Raw genomic sequence first — 12,307 nt, 5'->3', positions numbered from 1 at the left:
CAAAACTCTCCTGTGCTGAACAGCAGCAGCGTGGGAGAGAGTCAAAGGAGGAGACTCAAGTTTACTGTGAGCAAGAAGGCTACGGTAGACCGCTTATGTATTTTTACCAAGAATACTCTATGGGTACACTACCAGAACAAGGGCAGTTGGAAATGAGGCATTCTGGGAGAGATATGTCCATGGAGTCGCTATGGGTTGGAGACGACGCTACAAACTAAGACAAGACAACCTACTTGGTGAGGAGTACTCTACTAAATCCTTGAGAGAGAAGAATAGAATAGCTGTGGACCTTGCCCCCTGAAGTTTTGATCTAATAAGAGAAAGGGACAATAAAATCATTTACAGACAGGAAGAAGAAGGTAAAGGAAACCTGTACATGAATTAGTTCTTTAGTGATAGGGTAGGTGAGATATAGACATAAATACTACAGAATATTTTTTTTCCAGTGGTATTTGTTAAGCACTTACTATGTACCAGGCACTGTACTAAAAGCTGGGGTAGTTACAAGATAATCAGGTTGGACACAGTCCATGTTCCACCTGGGGCTCACAATCTTAATGCCCCTTCTACAGATTAGGTAACTGGGGCCCCAAGTCACACAGCAGATAAGTGGCTGAGCTGGGACTAGAACCCAGGCCCGTGTTTTCTCCACTAGGCCACAATGCTTGTGAATATACAAGTGATGTAGGTGGCATGGAAGTACTGATGTGGTATGGGGAAGAAGTGCCAGCTTCTAGTGCCAGCTTACTCACTGTATCCTGATCCCATCCATCTCACCATTGATCCTTTTTCCATGTCCTCCCCACTGGCCAGGAACTCCTTCCCCATTCATATATGCCAGACTACCTTCAAAGCACTTGTAAGATCACACCTCCTCCAAGAAGCCTTCCTAGATTAAGCCCTCTTTTCCCAGGTTCATTATCTCTTCTGCATTAATCAAATTGGATCTGTGACCTTTGGGCATTCGATAGTCATGCCACCCTCAACCCCACAGCACTTATGTACATATCTTTAAATTGTATAAATCATTTCTTTATATCAGTGTGTCTTCCCTTCTAGACTGTATGCTCTTTATGGACTGGGAATGTGTCTGCCAATTGTATTGTATTGTACTCTCCCAAGCACTTAGTACAGTGCTCTGCACACAGTAAGTGCTCAATAAATATGATTGAATGAATGAATTGATAAGTGTAAAGTGGTGTAATATGGGGAGATGAGAAATTAATCAAGGAAGGCCTCCTGGAGATGTGATTCCAGACAAGTGTGGTCTGATAGATTTGAGGCAATCTTTGGTATCCGATTGGAAAATATCAACTCACGAGTTGGTATAACTGTAAAGAATAAAATTCAAAATTGCATACAAGCCTAACAGAAAGACTCTAAATCCTTGGGATCCTTGTCCTGAGTGGATTTCAAGTTTAAAATCCACTAGATAGTAAAATTATAGAGGGCAGAAATCATGTCCAACAACTCTACTTTATCGTACTCTCCCAAATGCTTTTTACAGTATGCTGCACATAGTAAGGAGTCAATAAATTCAACTGATGGATGGATTGATTGATTTTGATGCCCTACTCTTTGGACCATAGATTTACTTCTTTGATGTTTGCAGTGTTCATTTGGGTTTTGGGGTTTTTTTTAATGGTGTTTGTAAAGAACTTACAATGTGTCAAGCCCCATTCTAAGCACTGATATAGATATAATTAATCATGTTGAGAACAGTTCCTATCCCACACGGAGCTCACCATCTAATTAGGACTAATCAAAGTGAAGAAGCATATTAAGAGTTCTTCTTGTCACCGGGGCTGTGGGAATGAGTGGGGATAAAATAAGAAAAATATTAAGAAAACAAGCACTTTTTGGATCTGGACTTCTACTTGCAAGGTGGAAAGGTTGAGGCAGGGATTGAGCAGAGAAGGTTGAGAGCAGCCCCACTCTTCTCAATGTAATTGAAAAGGATCTTTCACACCCTGATACGTTCAAGAGTGCATGATGTTTTGGTTGGTGTTTTAATGGGTTTATATCATTTTATCAGATTTCCATGTTATATGGCCCTGTTGAACTATTCTTTTGAAAATAAATCATTCATGACTATTATGACAACTACATTGAAGTTACTGTTAGGGCATAAATGAACTTTTATTGAAATCTGGAAAGGATTTTGACTTCTCAGGTCAGTGATGGGGGAATTAGATAAATAAAATAATATTTGATTTGTCAAATTTTTTGTGGACTAGGTGTGCTTGCCGCCTCTAAATAATAATAATAATGGTATTTATTAAACACTTACTCTGTGTCAAGCAGTGTTCTAAGCATTGGGGTAGGTACAAGATTATGAGGTTGGACACAAGCCCTGTCCCACATGCGGCTCAAATCTTAATCCCATTTTATAGATGAGGTCACTGAGACACAGAGAAGTGAAGTGACTTGCCCAAGGTCACACAGCAGACAAGTGGCAGAGCCAAGACTAGAACCCAGATACTTCTGACTTCCAGGACCGTGTTCTATCCACTAAGCTACACTGCTTCCCAAGAAGAGAGTGCCTTGCCTCAATCAGGGTATGTGCAGTTATTGAAAAAGGGCCAGGGGACAAGATTTAATATTTTTGGCCCTCCGAATAAAACACAATCATTAGAAATATCTCATTTGAATGTGTAGGAGATACATTCAATCCTTTTGATGAGGGAGAGAATTTCTGGACTCCCTCTTTAAGCATGATATTGATTATTTGGATCACGCATTTCCTATCTGAAGACAGGCCCCTGGACAAGGTGACCTGATGAAGTTTCTGTCAGCTCCAGTACATTATGATTCAGGTTGACACTCCTCATGTTCTCTAGTCATTTTGTTATTCCCTAGCCTCCCTTCCAGGAGGCACCTAGCATTTTTGGAGTAAGAGCGGTTACTTCATAGAGAAATTTTATTGGTACTACCTCGATTCCCTCTTTGGCAGTCATCATTCTTACATTTGAACTAATCTATCGATGGTATTTATTGAGAGTCAGAAGTCATGGGTTTGAATCCCAGCTCTGCCACTTGTCAGTTGTGTGACTGTGGGCAAGTCACTTCACTTCTCTGGGCCTCAGTGACCTCATCTGTAAAATGGGGATGAAGACTGTGAGCGCCACATGGGAACAACCTGATGACCCTATATCCCCCCAGCGCTTAGAACAGTGCTCCGCACATAGTAAGCACTTAACAAATACCAACATCATCATTAGTCACAAAGCACTGTACTAAGCATTAAGGACAGTACAATACCACAGAAAAACCCAACACTCATTCCTCCTGAATGGCCCAGCAAAAAGTGTGGTTCATCTTCATCTCAACGTCTCAATTTAACTTTCCCTTTATGTTCTATCTAAATTCAAAGACTCTTTCCTAGCTTTCTGTTAACTGAAAAAGGAGTTGTTGAAGTTGAGAAGTCGCATTTCTGGTGACCCATGGCTCCTATGGCCTTATGGCTCACAAATTATGCTTCATTTTAGCTTCCCCCTGGATTTGACCCTCCTTTGGGTGGTTGAATTATTCAGATCCCCCATGGAGAGGCCCAATATCTCTGGGGAGTTTAATAATAGACCATGAGGCTGGCTGGCTCTCTCTCCCTTTCCAATAAACAGATCCCCCGTACTCTACAGAGGGGGAACTGCACAGCCAAAGAGCGCATTATTTGTCCAGAAATTGATTTTCAGTCCTGACAACTGTTTTAACACTTCTTTCGCGAATGAATTTTGAATCAGTGGGTGGATGTGTCAATCCTTCCACAAGCTTACTTCCTTGGAATTGCCAATGGACGTAGTGCTGAGCGAGGAGTTGGCTATGCCCAAATGTGCAGGAAAGAGACTACTGATGGATGGGATGAGAAGCAGCATGACCTAGTGGATAGAGCACGGGCCTGGGAGTCAGAAAGAGCTGGGTTCTAATCCCAGCTCCTTGTCTGCTGTGTGATCTTGGACAAGTCACTTAACTTCTCTGTGCCTCAGTTACCTCATCTATAAAATGGGGATTAGGACTGTGATTCCCGTGAGAGATATGGACTGTGTCCAGCCAGATTAGGTTGGATCTATCCCAGTGCTCAGTACAGTGCCTGACACATAATATGGACTTAACAAATACCATTAGAAAAAAAAAAGCAGAAGCTGAGCGGCTATTTGTTGCGTGTTCCTTCCCAGGCATCAGAGAGAAGTGAAGCAGTCTGGCTACAACACCTTGCTCTGCCCCAGAATCTGAAGGAGTGAAGGAAAAGGTCTTGGCCTCTCTGCCCTAGTTGTGTATAGGAAAGATAGTTTCCTTCCCTGCTCCATAGCTGTCACTCCTCTCTGCAGCCCTGCTCTCCAGTGAGCTTGCGAGGGCAGTGAACCCACAGTCAGCTTGGCAGCAGCAGCAGCCTGCTTTGCAGCTTTCTGTCAGCCTCATCATTGCACCACACGACTGGTGACTTAGTACTGCATTTATTAACTGCCTATTCTGTGCCCAAGCACTGTGCAAAGTGTTAGAGTACTCCGTTCAGTCTCCATCCCACAAATGTTCCCAAACTCAGCAGCTAGGAGAGCAGGTATCTTATCCCCCCATTTGACAGATGAGGAAACTGAGGCACAGATATTAAGTGGTGTGGCTGACATCATTCGTCTGGGTGTGACTAGAACCCAGGTCTAGGATTTGGGGGTTCAGAATTGGTTTAATGCTCTACATCCTTTCAGAAGGATTGGCTGTAATTAAGTCAAAAGAAGCATGCAAAAAATTGGGTTCGTTACTGTCCATAGAAAAGGATCAAAAAATGGAAGTTATTAAGCAAAAGGCAGTCTCCCAAACCATCAAAGCAATCTTCCCAGGGGACAGGGCAGGTTAGCTATTTTAATTGATAATAAGATAAAAATGTCAAAGAGACATAGTTGAGTAGGCTTTGTTGATCTAGTTTTTGCAACAGCACGAATTATCACCTGGTCAGCCAGTTTGGAGGGAACAAATGTAACAGCCGTGTCTAGAAGGGTCTGGGGGACCATCCTGTCAGGTTCGTTGTGATCAGATTGGCCATTAGATATGACCGTGAACCCAAGAGCCAGATTCTCCCAGCATGCCCTGACTCCTCAGCCACCTGTACCAAGGTGAACCAGGATACCCACCATCTTAAGGTCAAAAGCTATCTTGTGACCAAGGTAGCCGGCAAAGTGGAACTCAGAAGTGCAGGCATGACACCACCTCTGCACCTGAAACTGCTAGATAGAGATCCCAGGCCAGGAGTACAGAAGATGTCCCTCGCCCCCAAGCCAACCAAATAAGGTATGGAGGAGTGGGGTGGGTGGTGAACAGAAAGAGGCCGAAAGTTGGTACGGTGTGGGAGAGCAGGTAAAATGAATACCTGTGGCCTCTGACATTCTCGGCAGTGGATTGAGACTTGCAGAAGCCGGCTCTGTGTCACCTCTGCCCAGAGAGTGGGATGCCTTTTCTGTCTGCACCAAGTGAGGAGCCCTGGGATGGGTAAGCATCCCCCTGAACGCTCGTGGGGATGCAAGCTCGGGCGCCTCCACAGGAGTGTGTGATGCATCAATGGATTCCTCCCATATGGGAAGCTTTTGTGGGTGGGAGCTAACTGCTTCACCACATGCGACTAATGCATAGGTGCATTCCTCCCGGGTGAGGAACATTCATGGTCTGGAGCTAGATGCTTCACTGTGGGAGGGCAAAGGATAAGCACATTTCTCCAGAAAGGGAAGCTTCATTATAAATAATCACATTTCTCCCAAAAGGGAAGTTCAATTTACCATATCCAAAATAAATAAATAAGTATATCCCTCCCAAAAGGGTAGTTCATTTCACCTTGCAGAATATATATTTTGCGGCTTGGTCCTTCACCCCGGCCTCCTTTCCTTGCTGTGCCGATTCCCAAACCCATCCTCAGATGACAGTTAACACCACCTCCCTCCTGCACTCTGCCCCTGAAGTGGGTTTCAATATCTGGGTTGGTCATGGTACCAAGCACCTGTTCACTCTTCCTGGGAAACTATAATAATAATAATGTTGGTGTTTGTTAAGTGCTTACTGTGTGCAAAGCACTGTTCTAAACGCTGGGGGAGTCTTCATCCCCATTTTACAGATGAGGTAACTGAGTCCCAGAGAAGTTAAGTGACTTGCCCAAAGTCACACAGATGACAAGTCGAGGAGCTGGGATTAGAACCCATGACCTCTGACTCCCGAGCCCATGCTCTTTCCACTGAGCCACGCTGCTTCTTTCTTCTATCCTTATCCAGCTATTGTGCTTCATCCCTCCAGCCTGTCCAAGATCATCTAAAATGTCCCCTTGTACTTTTCCCAAATTCAGTGCTGCAAAACACAAGTCCATTGTGCCCTTGCTGTGATCTGAAGTCACTTTTGGATTCCTGGAGAGTTTGGTTGGTGATATTCTTCAGTAGTGAGGCAAAGGCCTTTGAGTCATAAGTTTGTAGAGACAGTGCTGCACACTTGTAAACTGTGGTGGTCTGCAGCAGCAATGCATGCTTGATTGCTTGTTTAAATAAAGTCAGAAAAAGAAAGAAGCATGAAGGGATACAGAGAGGTTAAGTGCAGGACATGGGAGGAGGAAGTGTTAAACTGCTCAGGACAAGGAAGAGCAGAAAAGGAGTGGGGTGAGGATAGGAGAGAGTTGGGTGGGAATTTGACTTACTTGCAGGTATTGGACATATGATGCTGAGGCATGTCAGCAAACAGTGCTCTACACATCTCTACACTGCAAGTGGGGTGGCTGTAACATGGGATACACCTGAACTGAAAAGAGCTGCCATCTCTTCAGAATTCCCTCCTGGACTGTGGTGAGGCAGGAGCCATTTTCATTCTTCAGAGGTGCCAGGACGGCACATTCAATATCATGTTATCAATCAGTTGTATTCACTGAGGGATTACTGTATGATAGCATTGTATGAATTGTTTGGGAAAGTAGAATACAAGAGAGTTGGTAGATATATTCCCTGACCACAATGAGCGGTCTAGAGGGTGAGACAGACATTAATATGAATGAGTAAAATGGATGGAGAGGAAAGGGAGGACTTTAGTGATGTTTTGAATGTTGAACTGACAGGATTTTGTGACAGACTGAATATGTGGGTTGAATGAAAGAGATGAGTTGAGGATAATTCCAAGGTTACAGGCTTGTGAGACAGAGTGGTGGTGCTGACAACAGAGATGGGAAAGGCACAGGGAGGGCAGGGTTTCATTGGGAATACAAGGATTCTGTTCTGGATACGTTACGTTTGAGGTATCGATGGGGCATACAAATAAAGATGTTCTGAGTCAGGAGGAAATACGAGACTGCAGAGAAAGAGAGAGACCAGGGTTGCAGATGTGGATTAGGGAATCATCCATAGAGCCGGCATGGTCTAATGGTTAGAGTACCTTCTTGGGAGTAAGAAGGTCATGGGTTCTAATTCCAGCTCCGCCACTTGTCAGCAATGTGACCATGGGCAAGTGACTTCGCTTCTCTCAGTTGCCTCATCTGTAAAATGGAGATTGAGACTGTGAGCCCCACCTGGGACAAGGACTACATCCATCAGCAATTACAAGGAAGTAGTCTTGTGGAAGGAATGACACAACCACCCACTGATTCAAAATTCATTCTCAAAAGAAATGTTAAAATAATTGTCACGACTGAAAATCAATTTCTGGGCAACTGTGCTCTTTGACCACGCAGTTCCTCTTCTGTCGACAACCCGATCTGCTTGTCTCCACTCCAGCACTTAATACAGTGCCTGTCACATATTAAGTGCTTAATAAATATCATTACTATCCTTATAGAGATGGTAGATTGAAGCCATGGGAGCAAACGACTTCTCCAAGGGAGTGGCTGTAGATAGAGACTAAAAGGGGACCCAGAATGAGTCCACTGTGGGCAGGGATTGTCTCTCTTTGTTGCTGAATTGTACTTTCCAAGCACTTACTATAGTGCTCTGCACATAGTAAGCACTAAATAAATATGACTGAATGAACTGAGCCTTGAGGGACTCTAACTGTTAGAGGGTGGGATGCAGGGGAGGAATCCGCAAAAGAAGTTGAAAATAAGCAGCCAGTAAGATAGGAGAAGAACCAGGAGAGAACAATGTCAGTGAAGTCGGTATTGGATAAAGTTTCCAGGAGAAGAGGTTGGTAGACAATGCCAAAGTCATCTAAGAGGTCGAGGATTATTAGGATGGGCTGGAAACCATTGAATTTGGCAAGAAGGAAGGCAGTTCTGGTGGGGTGAAGAGGGCAGAGGCCTGATTGGAGGTGGTCAAGATAAAAATTGGTGGAGAGGAAATGGAGGCAGCGAGTTTAGACATCTCACTCAAGGAGATCACATAGCATCTTTAACATGAGTATCTAGACTGTAAGTGTCTTGCCTGTCCAACCTGCTTTTCACATAGACCATCAAAGCATCCTGTCCAGGGATAAGCCTAAAACTTATTTTTCAATGAGCAGGGACATTTGATGAACGAAAAAGTTTAATGAACTAAATAAGGTGTCTTGCCCCAAATAGATCTTGGTAACACTTAGCCATTCTTTCAAAATAAAATCTTCGTGTTAAAATACTTAGCAGTGTTCAGATACAGAGGAAACTAGAATTCTGAAAGATCCATGAGCGTGGGTGGATAGAGCAGATTTTGAACTCAAGGCAAAGCGTTAACGATCAATTAACTTTTGCCAGCTATTCAGAGAATAATAGTACAAGAAAATGGTAAGCATTATTGTTATTATAAATATGAGTTTTTGAGAGTTTTTCATAGTTTGAGTGGAAGAGGTGTTACCAACAGCATCAAGGGAGTGAATTTGTTACATAAAATAGAATTCCCAGTTCAATCATTTCTCCTATGATCATATCGCTGTCTCTGACAAACTGTGTGCTAAAATGACTTACGCCCAGACAAACAATCCCAGCACAATAGGCCACCTATTTCTTTTCATCCTAAACACACCTACGCAGATAAATCATCAAATAATCACACTTCGCATTGTGCAGATAATTCATGGGATTATGCATTTGAGAGATCTTGTTTTCCCAGTGATGTAAAATCTCAAAGTGATTAGAGAGGTTTAGAAAAAGGGGGGCTTTTAGGTGAATTTCAATTTGGAATTGAGTTTGTATCGAAGCATAAATAGAAAACAGCAGCTCAAACATACCATCATTTCTTGAGTTAGATGGGATGCCAGTGAAATCATTCCCCCTGTATCCAAGCTACCCTTCTCATGTTGCTTGCATTGCTCAGGGATCCAGAACCTTAACAGGGTCCACATAGGTGGTGTTACTGGAGCCTGGGAAGAGAGTTGAAAGGGAACAGAGGTGACGGGTCATTAGGTCAAATGGGAAAGACACATCTTCTCCATGAGGCCTTTGCCAAAAAGGACCTCAATTCCTCTTCTCCCACTCCCTTTTAAATCACCCTTGCACTTGCCCATTTTATTCAGTCCTTCCCCAGGCCCATGGCACTTAGGTACATATATATATATATACATATATATACATATTTAACTTTTTATTTACATACTTATACATATATGTATATAACATTTATTTATACTAATGTCTGTCTCCCCCCAGACTGTAAGCAGGAAACATATTTACCAATTCCGTTCTCTCGTACTCTCCCAAGTGCTTAGTATAGTGCTCTGCAAACAGTAAGTGCTCAATAAATATGATTGATTTGTTGGAAGCAGTGAGGGAGAAGGTTCTCCCCGCAACTACCGCTAATCAAAGAAAACTGGTTCCCAAATTGGATGCCAATCAATCTAGAAGAATCTTTGCCAAGGTAATCCCAGAGGCCGTCCCAGCCGTCCATAAACCAGGTCTGAACTTGGGCCTGCCTGGGGACATTCAAAGATGATAATGTCTCTCACAGTGAAGTTCCCCTCTGCATGCAGTTCTGGTTGAAAAGGTCAATGAAGAACTGAGATGATTCCTCACTGTGCTGGTGTGTTTTCTGTTGAAGCATTTATCTTAGTCTCATGACCTGCTCAAAACCATTTTGCTGGATAAAATTGCCCCTTCCTTTATTAGAGGGTAGTGGGCTGGCCTGTCAGTTGCAGTTGTCTTCCAGCTTTTTCTGAGGCTTTGTTTTCTTGCATCGTCAAAACATTTTCTCTCCCCTCCTTGGTTTCAGTGGCCTCATTTCAGCTCACATGTAGCAGCTGTTTGACTATTCTGCTTCCAGCCATTCTCCTCTCCTGAGAACTAGTGAATTAGTGAAAGAGCATAGGTCCAGAAAGCAGAGGACCTGGGTTCTAATCCCAACTCTCTCATTTGTTTCCGGTGTGATTTGGGCAAGTCGCTGAACTTCTCTGTGACTCAATTTCCTAATCTGTAAAATTGGGATTCCAGACCTGTCCTCCCTCCTCCTTAGACTGTTAGTCCAGTGTGGGCCAAGGAATACAACAAGCAGTGTTGCCTTCTGGAAAGAATACAGGATTGGGAGTCAGAGGACCTGGGTTCTAATCCGAGCTCTGTCATGTACCTGCCATGGGCAAGTCACTTAACTTCTCTGTGCCTCAGTTCCCTTGTGTGCAAAATGGGGATTCAGTACCTGTTCTCCCTCCTACTTAGACTGTGAGCCCCATGCGGGATCTGGTTATCTTGTATCTACCTCAGCACATAGTATACTGCTTGGCAAATAGAAAGTGCTTAACAAATACTAGTATTATTTTGTTATTATTATCATGTCTAACCTGATTATATTGTATCTACTACAATGCTTGATATATAGTAAGTGGTTAGCACCCCTCTGAGGACCACTCCTGGAGAGTTTCCAGTACTCTACCAGTCTTGGCTATGGAAGGGAGAGTCAAGCAGAGGGACACCCATTCCATTCCTAGCTTGGGCAATGGTTAGTGAGGGAAAGGCAAACTGCTACAAGTCAAAACTCATCTGTGCTGGGCAGCAGCAGTGTGGGAGAAAGTCAAGGGAGGAGACTCAAGTTTACTGTGTGGAAGGAGGCAATGGTAAACCACTTCTGTATTAAGAAAACTCTAAGGAGTTGCAGATGAAGGTGGGCGTTCTGGAAGAGATGTGTTCATCGAGTCTCTATGTGTCGGAGACGACTCAACAGCTTAAGACAAGTGCTTAGTATATACCATGATTATCATTAGTAATTATCATTATAATTATTATTACTTTCTTAAGACAATGCTGAGTTAGTAGTGCTCTTCCCAGAGCAGACACTAGATCAGTGTTGTTCATTGACTGATGTTGAAAGAAATGCCTCTCCTAAAATGCTCAAATGAGAAAATCTGTTTCTATCATCCCCCTCCCATGGAACAACAAAAAAGAAAATAAATAATCCAGGATCTTGATTAAATATAATTTCCTACATTTCAAAATTAAGAATTATTTCTTAGCCAGTGTATATGGCATAGACAAGTAGAGGCCAGGCTGCCTACGATTACTACGTGAATCTATGTGATGCAGTTTGGGCTTTTCCAAGGGCTTCTGTTGGAGGCAATCCCAGTTCCGGCTGGGATTTAGACAAAGCACCTTTCAACAGCAGGCTCGTGAGAACAGGGCTAGGAGTCACAGCACCATTCATCCGGGCTCTGAGCTCACCCGCATACCTGGTGTCCGTCCCTAGCCCACGCTGAGGACGGAGCTTTAAGCACCCTCGGCCCCAACCAGCCACTTTACCCACTGCCACCATGGGACTTGGGGTCAATCTCGAGCATCCAGGCTTCTGGCACTGAGCCTTCCACCTCCGCATCTAACAGAAACTCCTTACCATCAGCTTTAAAGCAACAATCACCTTGTCCCCTTCTGCCTCGCCTCACTACTATCCTACTACAACCCAGCCCACACACTTCGCTCCTCTAATGCAAACCTTCTCACTATACCTCAGTCTTGTCTACCCTGCTGCCAACATCTTGCCCACATCCTGCCTCTGGCCTGGAATTCCTCTTCATATCTGACAATTACTCTTCCCACCTTCAAATCTTATTGAAGGCATATCTTCTCTAAATGTCCTTCTCTGGCTAAGCCCCCTTTCCTTTTCTTCCACTCCTTTCTGTGTCACCCTGACTTTCTCTCTTTATTCATCCCCCCTCCCAGCCCCACAGCACTTATGTACATATTTGTAATTTCATTTGTTTATATTAATGTCTATCCTCCTCTCTAGACTGTAAGCTCATTGTGGGCAGGGAATGTGTCTCTTATGTTGTATTTTACTCTCTTAACTGCTTAGTAAAGTGCTGTGCATAGAGTAAACACTCAGTAAGTAGGATTGACTGCCTGACTGGGGAAGGAAGCCATGCAGAACCCCGATCACTCCTGCTTAATCGCCTTCATTCAAGAAGTTTTCCAGAC

General features: G+C 43.6%; 1 non-coding gene across 1 annotated transcript; it reads left to right on the top strand.

The window, feature by feature from the left end:
- Positions 1-10,734: 10,734 nt before the first annotated feature.
- LOC114810403 lies at positions 10,735-10,872 on the top strand. Its single transcript, XR_003758103.1, has one exon. It is a non-coding gene; the product is annotated as a small nucleolar RNA SNORA7 (small nucleolar RNA).
- Positions 10,873-12,307: the final 1,435 nt, after the last annotated feature.

This window comes from Ornithorhynchus anatinus, chromosome 3 (genome assembly GCF_004115215.2).
Source record: "Ornithorhynchus anatinus isolate Pmale09 chromosome 3, mOrnAna1.pri.v4, whole genome shotgun sequence".
In the NCBI taxonomy this organism is placed as follows: Eukaryota; Metazoa; Chordata; class Mammalia; order Monotremata; family Ornithorhynchidae; genus Ornithorhynchus; species Ornithorhynchus anatinus.
The sequence above is the reverse complement of the archived record's forward strand: the minus strand, read 5'-3'. Positions and strand labels throughout refer to the sequence as shown.